We start from the raw sequence: 11,510 nt of genomic DNA, 5'->3' as shown, positions 1-11,510 counted from the left end.
CATTGATCATGTAAGATTATCAATTATAACTAGAGCTGAAATCTTTAACTCTTGAGTTCCCCTGTCAGGACTGCAGGCACTACTATCTCAGGGGAATGGGAAGATAGGGTTAGTTACCTTACCTGGTTGCTGCCGAAAGCTGCAGCAGTCTGTTTAACTCAGAGAATGGATTGTTGGCATGGTTTATGGTCCACCGTGGTGGACAATTACTTCAACTATCATCTGTGGTTGCCTGGAGGAAAGCACATAATAAAATAAAGACAGTGCCTTAGTGATCAAAGTGGCTGTTGTGATAGACCATGAGGGGCATAAGGAATATAAAGGCTGGGGCCAGGGCTGGCTATTTTTAATGGTGTTTAAAGAAAATGAAAGTTTATGGGTTTTAAATTTCTGTTTCAAGGCATGGTTAGAGAACCAGGGAGTCCCTATAACTGTATAACTGTCTGAAAATAATCTCTTCATGTAGTTCCTTGTGGCTGAGTGGATCATTGGATTAACACAAGGTGAACTCTTGTCTTGTCTAATCTTTTAAGTGACAGTTAAGGCGTGAATTGGGAAAGGGTGGTACCATGAGAACTGGAGTACATAAATGAGAGGATCTGGCCAAGTACTTCAACCCCCCCAAGCCTCCTCCTTGCCTCTGGCTGATGGCTTATTCCTACTGTAGTTGACACCTTTTCTATGACCTCACCTGGGATAATCACAAGTGAATGCCAATTCTACCCCTTCTAGCTTCTCATTACATCCAGACATATGAGTGGAGTCAAATAGTCCCATGTCCCAGGGGACCAATAATAAAGCCCAGTCTTAATAAAGGAATTGCAAGATTTTGCTAACCTATTTTAACAAAACATGGATAATATATTGAACATGAAGTTCAAGAAATTAGGGACAAAATTCTACATTGGCCTAAACTTATTTAATTTTAGAGGATCTAACTGCTTGTTTGATTGATTGAAACCTGGTGTGGCTTATGCTACATGAAGTTGAGATCCCAGAAACTCTTTGGTATGACAGAAAAATCCAAAGATTTGGGTGTTTTGGAGTTTTGTAGTGGATTTGTCACTCACTTACCACTTTGTTAATGAAATCATTCAAGAAAGCTGAAAACAACCTTGCCTTAATTTTGGCATAGGAAAGTACACTGGTGAGGAGACACCTGTATTTTTAACAGGAACTGTAGTAGTTGTCCTCTGTGGGTCAGGGGTGGGTTAGATGTTCTGCTACTGGAGTGCATTCCTCATTTCAATGGAGATAATCCCGTTCAGAGTGGCAGGGGCCATAGAGTGGCACTTAACGGACAGAGAAAGGCGAGCATGGATGGCTACTATAACAGGCAGCAGGACTAGATGGTCATCAGAATAGTCTGACCCACAGGAAACTTTGATAGTGCCTAATATGGGTTGCTCAGGGCCAAAACAGACAGCCCAGTAAGGTTCTGCTTAAACTGTATAACTGGAAAAAAAACTTTTGTTGTACAAAGAGTCCTAACAGCCCTGGCTGGTGGACCCTGGGTTGTGGTCCAGGTCCCCGGCTGGGATGTGTGAGAGACAACCAATTGATATTTCTCTTGCACATTGATGTTTCTCTCCCTCTATTCCTTCTAAGGAAACTGAAGGAAGTTAATTTCTAAGGAACCTGAATTCCACTGTGGTCCACCAGTCAGGGTGGGGCTTATGAGAGCTAGGAGGCTACCATTCTTCTCACAGTGGCCCAAAGAGTCTTCAAATCCATCCTGCATTTATTTTCCTAGTTCTTGAGTTTATAGTGGGAGTAGAGATATTTAGCTACTGGTAGAAAAGTTTGCATTGCTATCTGACCCATGAAGTCAGTCTATTACGATAGAAAGGACCAAATGGAAGTTCTTGGAGATTCCCCCTCCCTACCAAAACTGTAAACTAAAGACAATATCACATCCCTTCAGGAAATTTCAGTGACTAGATACCATCAAAGACAAAATATTTATAAATGATTATTCTTATCACATCTCCATTTCACTCACTTAATGTGTCTGGGATAGTTTTGTTGGATTACTATAAGCTTATTCAGATGGTGATTTTAACTGTAGCTGCTGATTCAAACATGATCTCTTTACTGGAGAAAAATCAACAAATTTTCTGATACCTGATAGGTTGCTACTGATCTTGAAGCTGCCTTTTTTTTTTTTTAAATCTCTCAATAGAAGAGAACAGAAGAGGCAATTCCTTGTTACTTTCCTGGCTCAGGGCTCCTTCACTTCAGCCTTGGGCCATAATTTGATCTTTGTGGTCAGGACTATCCCGCCATCCTACTGAATACTCCTTTGATCCAATACCTTGATGACATTCATTCTGATAAGACTAGTGAGCAGGAAGTAGTTGGCATCTCCAATTCCTTGATAAGATGTATCCACACTAGAGAGCAGCTGGAAAAGCTTATAAAACTTTCGATGTATTACCTAAAGGAAGTGTGTCTGGGAACCCAGTGGCCTGGGGAATGTTGAGATGTTACCTTCAAAATGAAAAATAACTTGCAAAATTAAAAAAATCCCACCTTGCATTCCTATTTTAAGAAAAAGTATACAGTATGTAGCAGATCATTCTGGGTGTTTAAGGCAATATATACCATATTTACTGAGTAACCTGTACTCCAACCCAGGGACTAAGTAACCTGGGAGGGTTACTTGATTTGCATCAAATCCAGAAAAAGAAAACTTTAGTTTGTCTAAGCTGCTCTGTCCTACAGCCCCAATGACCCAAAGAATCCAGTGGTACTAAAGTATTTGTCATGGGTTGAGGTGCTGTATAAAGATTGTAAAAAGTCTAGACAGAGAAATCACAGCATAGTCCCTTAGGATTTTGGAGCAAAAGAAAATCCTACTGAGAAAATCACTAGTATTTTCCTCTTGAGACTGTAGCTTGCTTGAGGCAGATAGATATTAAGTACCTGACTGTATACAGCAAATGACCAGGAGAGCTGGGTTATCATCACGGATTGGGTGTTGTCTGATCCCACATGCCCTGATGTAGGCTATGCCTGACAACTTCTTCATCATGATGATACTTCATCATCAAGCAGAGGTAACATGTACACAATTGGGCTCTAACAGTTCTGGGAAGAACAACTCAGTTGAATGAACAGGGGTTAATATTCCCAGGGAACCTATTTCTCAACACTAAACATTTTTTTTTGAACATACAAAAAAATTGGGAGACTTGGGCAATGAACATCCATATACACACCATGTAGATTCTACACTTACCACATTTTTCAGACTATAAGATGCACCCCTCCCCCCAATTTGGGAGGAATAATGGTTGTTAATGCCATTGTTGAGTTCTGTTTACATTTGCATTGGTGAAATATGTTATTTATGTTATTAAATATTTTACCACATTTTTTTTTTGCTTCAAACCTCCCCCCCCCCCCCATTTTCCTCCTCTAAAACCTAAGTGTGTATCATGGTCCAAAAACACAGTAACATTTTTGCTACATTTATTCATTTATTTTGTTGCACATTATTTGTCCATTCCTCTATGTGTCCAACAGTTCATCTTTTAAAAAAATGTATTTCAAACTAGTTTACCTAGCTTTCTACTTTTATGGCACATCCAACTATCCCTCAACCCACACCTTTGGTCTCTGGGGAATGGCTTGTAACCAGTTGACTGAAGAGGAAAATCCTGAGCCTAGTTTACAGCTAGCACCAGACAATGTATGATCAGTATTGAGAAGTGAACACAACATCATTAGAGCCCACTCAGGGTGGTCTTTAATGACCAGCTAACAGCTTATATTTTCTCTTTTCATAGAAGGAGAACTATAAATTCACATCACTTAATAAGCAGTGATTACTTGGACAGATACAGAGAAGAGACTGGAGAGGAATAGGGTTAGAAGGGTGGGGTCAAGGAGGTCTAGGAAAGAGGTATGACCCAGAATATGAGAATGTTTGTATGCCATATGAATGCTCACTGGAAGATGAGGTTCTTAATAACTGGTCTGACAAGAAAATTGACTCTGAATTTCCATCACTCTTTATACCCAGTGTGAGCAAGGAGTTTAAAAACTCACTGTAGCCATGGCAACAAGGATGGAGGCTATGCATGGGCGCAGTGCTGTGGGACCTCATTGTCAAGGCCAACGTAGCTTTCCGGTGCTGAGCACCCAACACTCCAGCAGTGAAGTCCAGTGGTCAGATAAGCAGTGCTGGTGGGGATGTGGAGAACAGAGAAAGGGTGGACACTGTTGGTAGGAATGTGAACTGCTGTAGCTCTATGAGAAACAGTATGGAGCTTCCTCAAAAAATTAAAAATAGAACCACCACACAATGCAATAATCTACTTCTGGGTATATACCTGAAAGGTGAAATCACTGTCCTGAAGGGATGTCTCTTCAGTGAACCCCCATGTTCAGTGCAGCATGCATTCTGTTTGTGTATATATGTCTAATTATGTGCGGTCATAGATATCTGACCTGTGGTAATCATTTTATAATATGTATGTGCATCTAATCGTCATGTGGTATACCTTAAACTTAAATAATGTTACAAATCAATTATATCTCAGTAAAGCTGGGGAAAAACAACCAATGGCGAGCACCTAGTGTGGTAACACAACCTGAGCAGACCAGACAGCCATCTGATGGCCGATTGATTTTATGGGGTCCCTGCCAGCACAGTGCCCCTACTACAACGGACATTTAGTCTAAATTTGGGTTTGTCTTTCTTACTCATCATGTTTCTGCTATAAGCACCATTCCTAAAATTATTGGATACCTTATTCTTGGTCATGATATTCTGTACGACGTTGTTTCTGGCTGAGCCAGAGGCAAGGCAATGGGCAGGTACATACAGAAATTAGTGGTCTTAACACGTGCCTCTTCACTCAGCAACAACCGAACCTACAGAATGGTTCAGTGGCCAGTTAAGACTGTTACTAAACCAGATGGGAGACAAAGGGGGAACTCAGGGAGGGGGTTGGGTGCTATACATGCTCTGAACTAATAGCTAATAAACAGTTCTATTTCTCCTACAGTCAGAATACCTATTTCTGACGTGGACACTGGCCCGCAGGATCCGCAGCATTATGGATGAGATGAAATAAATTCACATGGACTACTGAGTCCTGTGGAGGAAAAGGGATGGCATGACTTCTCTCTCAAAGGGAAAGCAAGCCTCAGAGTGCCTCAGCCACCCTCTCAAGAGGAGAGCGTCAAGACCCTTGCCTTGACCAGCTTTTATTGGATACAGGTAAAGCTCGTTAATCATTAGCAAGCAGTAAGGATCAAACGACAGATAACATACAAAGAACTCTGAGGGCCTATTTTGAGTCAGGGTCAGATAGGCAAAGGCCATAAGACTTTGATGAACACGCTCACTTCCTGCTCAGACCCTTATCATTTAATTGAGAGCATTCTAAACAAAGCATGTTTCACAGGATTTTACATATTCTTTCTTAGGCCTGATTACCCTGGGAACCCACCTTTTCCAGCACAGGGGGGTATCCACCTCCAGCATTATTTCGGGATTAAGTCAGGCAGGGTAAGTAAGGCAGCCAAGAGATTAGGAGACTTCTTGCAGACAGAGTGAGGACTCAGGCTATGTCAAAGCCAAGGGGTGAGGGTCCATCACCCCTTTTCTGTAGCCCCCAAGTCCTTCCCTGGGGCCCCCCATGATTGTGCCTGTCTTAGGTCGTCCCTCCCTGAGGGATCTTACCTGATATTGGCTAACCGTTCAAGCATTTGGGGCCAGGCAGGGTGAAGTAAAAAGAGCAGAGGTGGTGCCCCTGCTATGGATATAAGCTTTGTCTCCTCAGTGGCTTATGGTCTGAAGGTCACTCACTCAGCCTTAGCCATGGGGAAGTTACAGCTTCTGAACCCAAGCAGGGCAGTTCCCAACTTGTTTCTGAGGAACAAAGGGTTGGAAGTGGTAATGTTACTTTTCAATATTACATCTAATGACCACTTGTAAAATGTTTGCTCCTTTGCCGGGGTCCAGCCTTGGGAGGGTTTAGAGTCCCCAAAGGATGGACAGCGCAGGTGATGAATGAAGAGTCAGACACCCTGTTGGATGCTGGAGAACAGCCAGCCTCTGTGGGTCTGACCGAACTCACAGAGTTTGATTTGAGCTTTATTTTTATAGAGATTGTAACATAATAGGTATATGGCATGATCAGTTAAGCAGAAAAGATGAATGCAGAGGTAACTAGAAAAAGTACAGGAAATTCCATAGATCAAGTTATGTTAGACAAAGGTTATTTTGACCAGGAGAGTCATTAATTAGACAGTTAGAACTAGCTGTATATACAGAGCTTTAGATGTCTTATCATTTATTAAAGTTCTTATAATTAGGCATGGGGCAATTATTTCTACATGCTTAGTTTGTAATAGTTAATTAGCTTGTCCTGCTTCTTTTATTTGTCTAATTCTACTTGATATATATTCCTGTCCAAGGTAGAGGAGGGGCTATTACTCCATCAACTTTTAGATATTCAGGGGCTACTTCATTAGGGGGGACTTTGTTCTCTGGCCAAGAAATTATTTTGTATAACATCACTGGAATTATGCAGACCTTTGGGCCCGAAATGCAGGTGTCTAAAAATCCCACCACCTCATAATCGCAAAGACAAACATGCAAGGAGAGATAGACAGGAAATCCAGCCACAGCTGCCTCTGCTGTGCAGATGCATCTCATCCGTCCCGACTGTGTGAAGGGATGGCTGCTGGTCGGCTTCCAACACTCCTTGTTTCTTCAGTTTTTGGTTCTGTTGGTTGAGAGGAATTGATGTTTTCACTCTTGGACAAAACAAGTGTTCCACTGTCACCCAGCCATTGTGTGATCCTTTTGCACCTGGATTAACAGGACAAAAAGAAGGTTCCTGTTTGGCTGGGGATTATCGAAGGGAAATATTATTGTCAAAGAGAAACAGGAACACTGTCAGAAAACAGAGTGAGAGAAGAATATGCCTGGAACACAAGTGGTCCTCTGGAACACTTGTTAGGAATGACATATCTGATAATAGATAATAATGGAAGGGATGCTGAGATGAGGCCGGGAGGGCACGTGACCTAGACATTACATAGAATTACAGTAGTGTTGTGTAACTTGTGCCCAGTTGTAGAAATGAGAACTCCAGGCTTCTCAGTTGACAGGACTGATGCCATCCTACTTCAGCCAGTCCTGTTCTCCACACCCAGGGATGTTGGCTTCTCTCCGCACGTGCTCTACCCCTGGGGGTCTCGGCAGTGAACGAACCTCTTCCTACACAGCAGAGCCCAGGCCAGGTGTGTTGGGAACAACATAGATCCCTGCTGAACACCTAACTGTCCTCTTCCTGAGGGCAAATTCATGTCTTACTGACTTTCAGCTTGTAATCGTCCTGCGTTGGGATGCACATCCAAAGGGCATTTCCATTTCAGATGCAGCGATGTCCATTCCCGATAGTTTCCTATCACACTTCTACAAGTGATCACATATCTATTTAAAATTAACATGCAGCCCTGGCTGGCATAGCTCAGTGGATTGAGCATGGGCCTGTGAAGCAAAGGATCGCTGGTTTGATTCCCAGTCAGGGCACATGCCTGAGTTGCAGGCCAGGTCCCCAGTAGGGGACACATGTGAGGCAACCACACATTGTTGTTTCTCTCCTACTCTTTCTCCTTCCTGTACCCTTTCTCTAAAAATAAGTAAATAGAATATTTAAAAAAATTAAATAAAATTAACATGCAATATTCAGATTTTAAAACAAAAGTACAAACCTTTAGATTTACCTTGTTAGGTTGATTTATAGTTATAAGGCTTTATAACACCTTTAAGCCAGAAGACATACTGTATTGTGCTTCATAATAATATTGCAATGATACTAGGTACAAACGAATATTGAATACATATGGTGTGTCAGGCACGTATAATGTTCTTTCATTTAACCCATGGCCTGCTCCTGCCTGTCACCTCTTTCTTCATCTTCTGCTCTGACTCAATACTGAAGATGGTTTCAGGCCACCAGGGAACAGACACAGCGCAGAAGGCACAAAATAACCACAGGCTTTGTTCCAGCGCAGTAGAAAATACACTTATTCATTATGAGAATTCATGCAAATGAACACAATTTAAATGAAACCCTGATGAAAACTCAATGAGGCAATGCAAGATTTCAAAGGAGCCTTGGTGAGAGAAAGAGGAGAGCCACGGGAGGTAATGGTCATTTCCTGCCAGAACCTTCTCCTAACAGCACACCATTTCTCTGTTTCTCTGCTTTGTCAATCAGTAAAATGAGATCTCAGACAATAAGGCCCATGGACCAAACATCATGACTAAATGCAAAGCTCAAAATCAGCTTCAATGGAACTAAGCTTTCACTGAGAAGAGGGTGAAAAAGTGACTTAAACTCTCCAGTAAAATGAGTTGCTGGACTCCATCCTTTGAAGACCCCTTGTTATCCAGCCCCCACCCACCTGCCTGACCAAAACCTGCACAGGAGGCTGTGGTTATTGGCAAGCAAAAAAGCAGTATTTGGGCTTCTGAGGAACAGACACAGCACAGAAGGCTTTTGGAAAGCCCTGTAGTTCTCCTGCACTCCCCAAAGCTGACATTCTGTCCCCCTAGGCCTGAGAAAATTAACTCTTCGTGGGATTTCTCTTCTTTCCTGTCTGCAGTAGAGGAAAGAACAGTGAGTCATGAGTTAACAAGTCCCAGGACTCAACGAGCTGGGTGATCTTTGCCTAAGCAGTTAACCTCGATGGGGTGTTTCCTCAACTGAATGTGAGGGAATCGGACCAGGCGGTCTCTAGGTCCATTCCAGCTCTGAAACCTGAGGCACAACAAGTCACATGGAATAAAGGAATTAAGCTCTGAACTCAGGAATGACCCAGAATGCAAACTAATGGTGCCTTGGGTGAAGATGGTTTCCTAGGAGTGTTACTGGTAAGCACTCAATTTTCATACTAGATATACGTTTCATACAAGAATTGCCTAGTCCCTTATTTAGAATGTGATGTCAGTTTCTGCTTCAGTTACAATGTTGATTTGAGCATAAAATTTCACAAAAAACACATTTCTTGTAATTACTGATTTCTGCTCTGCCCTGTAGCTAAGAGGTAATGAACATATGGTCTTTCCTCCAGCCCATGGTTCTATTCAATTAACAAGCAGAAAATAAGAGCTCAGTAAATGTGCTGAAATAAATAAGTAATATGAACAAGTGACACTGTCTAACCCATTTATTTCCTGCTATTTATATGGGCACTGCATGAAAGTGACCAAGCCCATAGTTATTATGCCTCATTATACAGTCCAGGTACTATGCTAGGTCCTGGAGATTCAGAAATGAAGAGATTGTCATCTCGTTTGGAAAGGAAGAGAGTCCAGTCAATAGTGAAAGGCATCCATTGTCAGTTATACTTTAAATTGCTGCCGCAACTTTGGTTATTTGTCAATGTAAGAAATATTTACACCTGTAGAGAATTCTTGTGAGTTTATTTGAGCCAAACCGATGACAATTGTTGGACAGCAAAATCTCAACGAATTGAGAACTACTCTGGAGAATGGCAGTTTAGCCCCTTATTTTATACATCACAAGCAAAAGAGGAGGCCCAAAGGGGTTACCAGAAATCCACTGGTGGTAGATTAGGGAGGCGGGAGAAAGCAAAGCGGGGTGGGGGGAGCCTCTGGGATTGGATGAAAAGTAAAATGATAGACACTTGTACACAGGTGGGTACAGGATATTTAATAGTCAACAATTAACACGATAACAATAACAGTGAGGGGATTTGTGGTCCCCTCATTGTGCGGTGCCTGTGCTGTGAGGGGATCTGGAAAAAGGAAATTCGACATTCCAAAGGTGTGTTATCATAGATGCAAAAAGACAACAGACAGGCTCAGTTACAGTGAAGACTGATTGACCTCTGCTAGGGAAAAAATACTGGCCTAGAACATGACTACCCACCATGAACTGCTTTTAGTGAAAAAGTTTTCATTTCAGACCATCCTATGTGGTTACTCAGGGTCGCTGAGTTTGTCAGGCGGCCACGCAGGCCTCCCCTGAGTCAGTCAGCTTTTGCACGTGGCCCCTTTTCTTCCACCTAATGAAATTCTCACATTTTCCTAGCAATAACTAGGACATTCTTTGCTGGGGAGCGGAAGAAGGGCAGCACACCCATGCACAGCAGTGTGCCTATACATGGATGGTGGGACACTGGGAGTATTTAAAGAGATCATTTCTGTGGGAAACTCTAGAAAAGTACCACGCAAGCCAGGATTTTATAAGATGTATCATTTCCCATTTCCAATAGCAATGTATGAGAGTTGCAGCCTCTTCAATTCTTGCTAATATATAGAGTTGCTAATTTTTTTATGTTACACATTTCAGCTGGTAGGAATTGACATTTAGATGACAAAGGGTGGCAGTTATTTCTTATGGTTTTATTTTGCATTTTCCTAATATCTAAGTTGAGAAACTCTCCATGTGTTTGTTAGCCATTTATGTGTTTTCTTTTGCATCTGTTTAAGTCTTTTGTCATTTTTTATTGGGTTGTTTGTCATATTGTTCATTTATAGGAGTTCTTTGTATATTTTGCATTGAAGTCCTTGTCAGATACGTGTTGCAAATATTTTCCCCCAGTTTGTGTCTTGCCTATTTATTTCCTTAACGGTGCCTTTGTTACCGAATGGACCTGTCAGGGGGCAAGATACTGTTATCAAAACAAGTCCCTTCCCCCGGTATCTGTCTGCCCTAGGTTCATCTTTGCCCACCACCAGGTGTTAGGAATTCAGGCTCTCAGTGCTAGAGTCTGATGAAAAGGAAAGGAACTACTTATTCAAAAGTTATACAGATTTAGAGTAATGGCAAAATGTTGCCATTAAAAATTCCAAAGTCCCTTTAAAACACCCCCCTCCCCCCACCCCACACAGTTCTGCTTTCACCCCTTTGCCCAACCAGGCCAGTCAGGAGTACGGTATCTCAGGAGAAGGTGTCAGGACCTACAGCGGAGTTCCCAAAAGCTGATTCGGCTCTTCAGAGTGCACCAAATGCGGCATTTCTAAGGAGAGTGTTGTGTCAGTTTACAGTTTTGGAGGTCAGAAGACTAAAAATCCATTTCAATGGGTTAAAGTCAAGGTGTCAACAGGCCTGGTTCCCTCTGGAGGCTCCAAGGGGAAACTCCATTTCCTTGCCCTTTTCAGCTTCTAGTGGCCTTGACTTGTGAACTCTGCCCCATCTTCATAACACATGCCCCCAATTTCTGCTTCTGTGGTTACACACCCTTCTTTCCCTCTGCTTTTTCCACTTTTAAAGATACTTGCGATTACATTTAGGTCACATGTGGATCATCTCCCCATCTCAAGATTCTTGACTTAATCACATCTGCAATGTGCCTTTTGCTATATAAGGTAGTATTCATAGGTTTGAGAGATTTGGACCTGGGTATCTTTGGGGTCATTATTCAACCTAGCACAGTATATAAATTATACATATACATATATTATATTTTACCCACTTGTTCATTGTTCATGAAGAAGACACCATTACCTGACT

The sequence above is a fragment of the Sturnira hondurensis genome, unplaced genomic scaffold, assembly GCF_014824575.4.
Source record: "Sturnira hondurensis isolate 20B ecotype Veracruz unplaced genomic scaffold, ASM1482457v3 Scaffold0006413, whole genome shotgun sequence".
NCBI classification, from domain to species: Eukaryota; Metazoa; Chordata; class Mammalia; order Chiroptera; family Phyllostomidae; genus Sturnira; species Sturnira hondurensis.
This window is presented reverse-complemented; position numbering follows the sequence as displayed.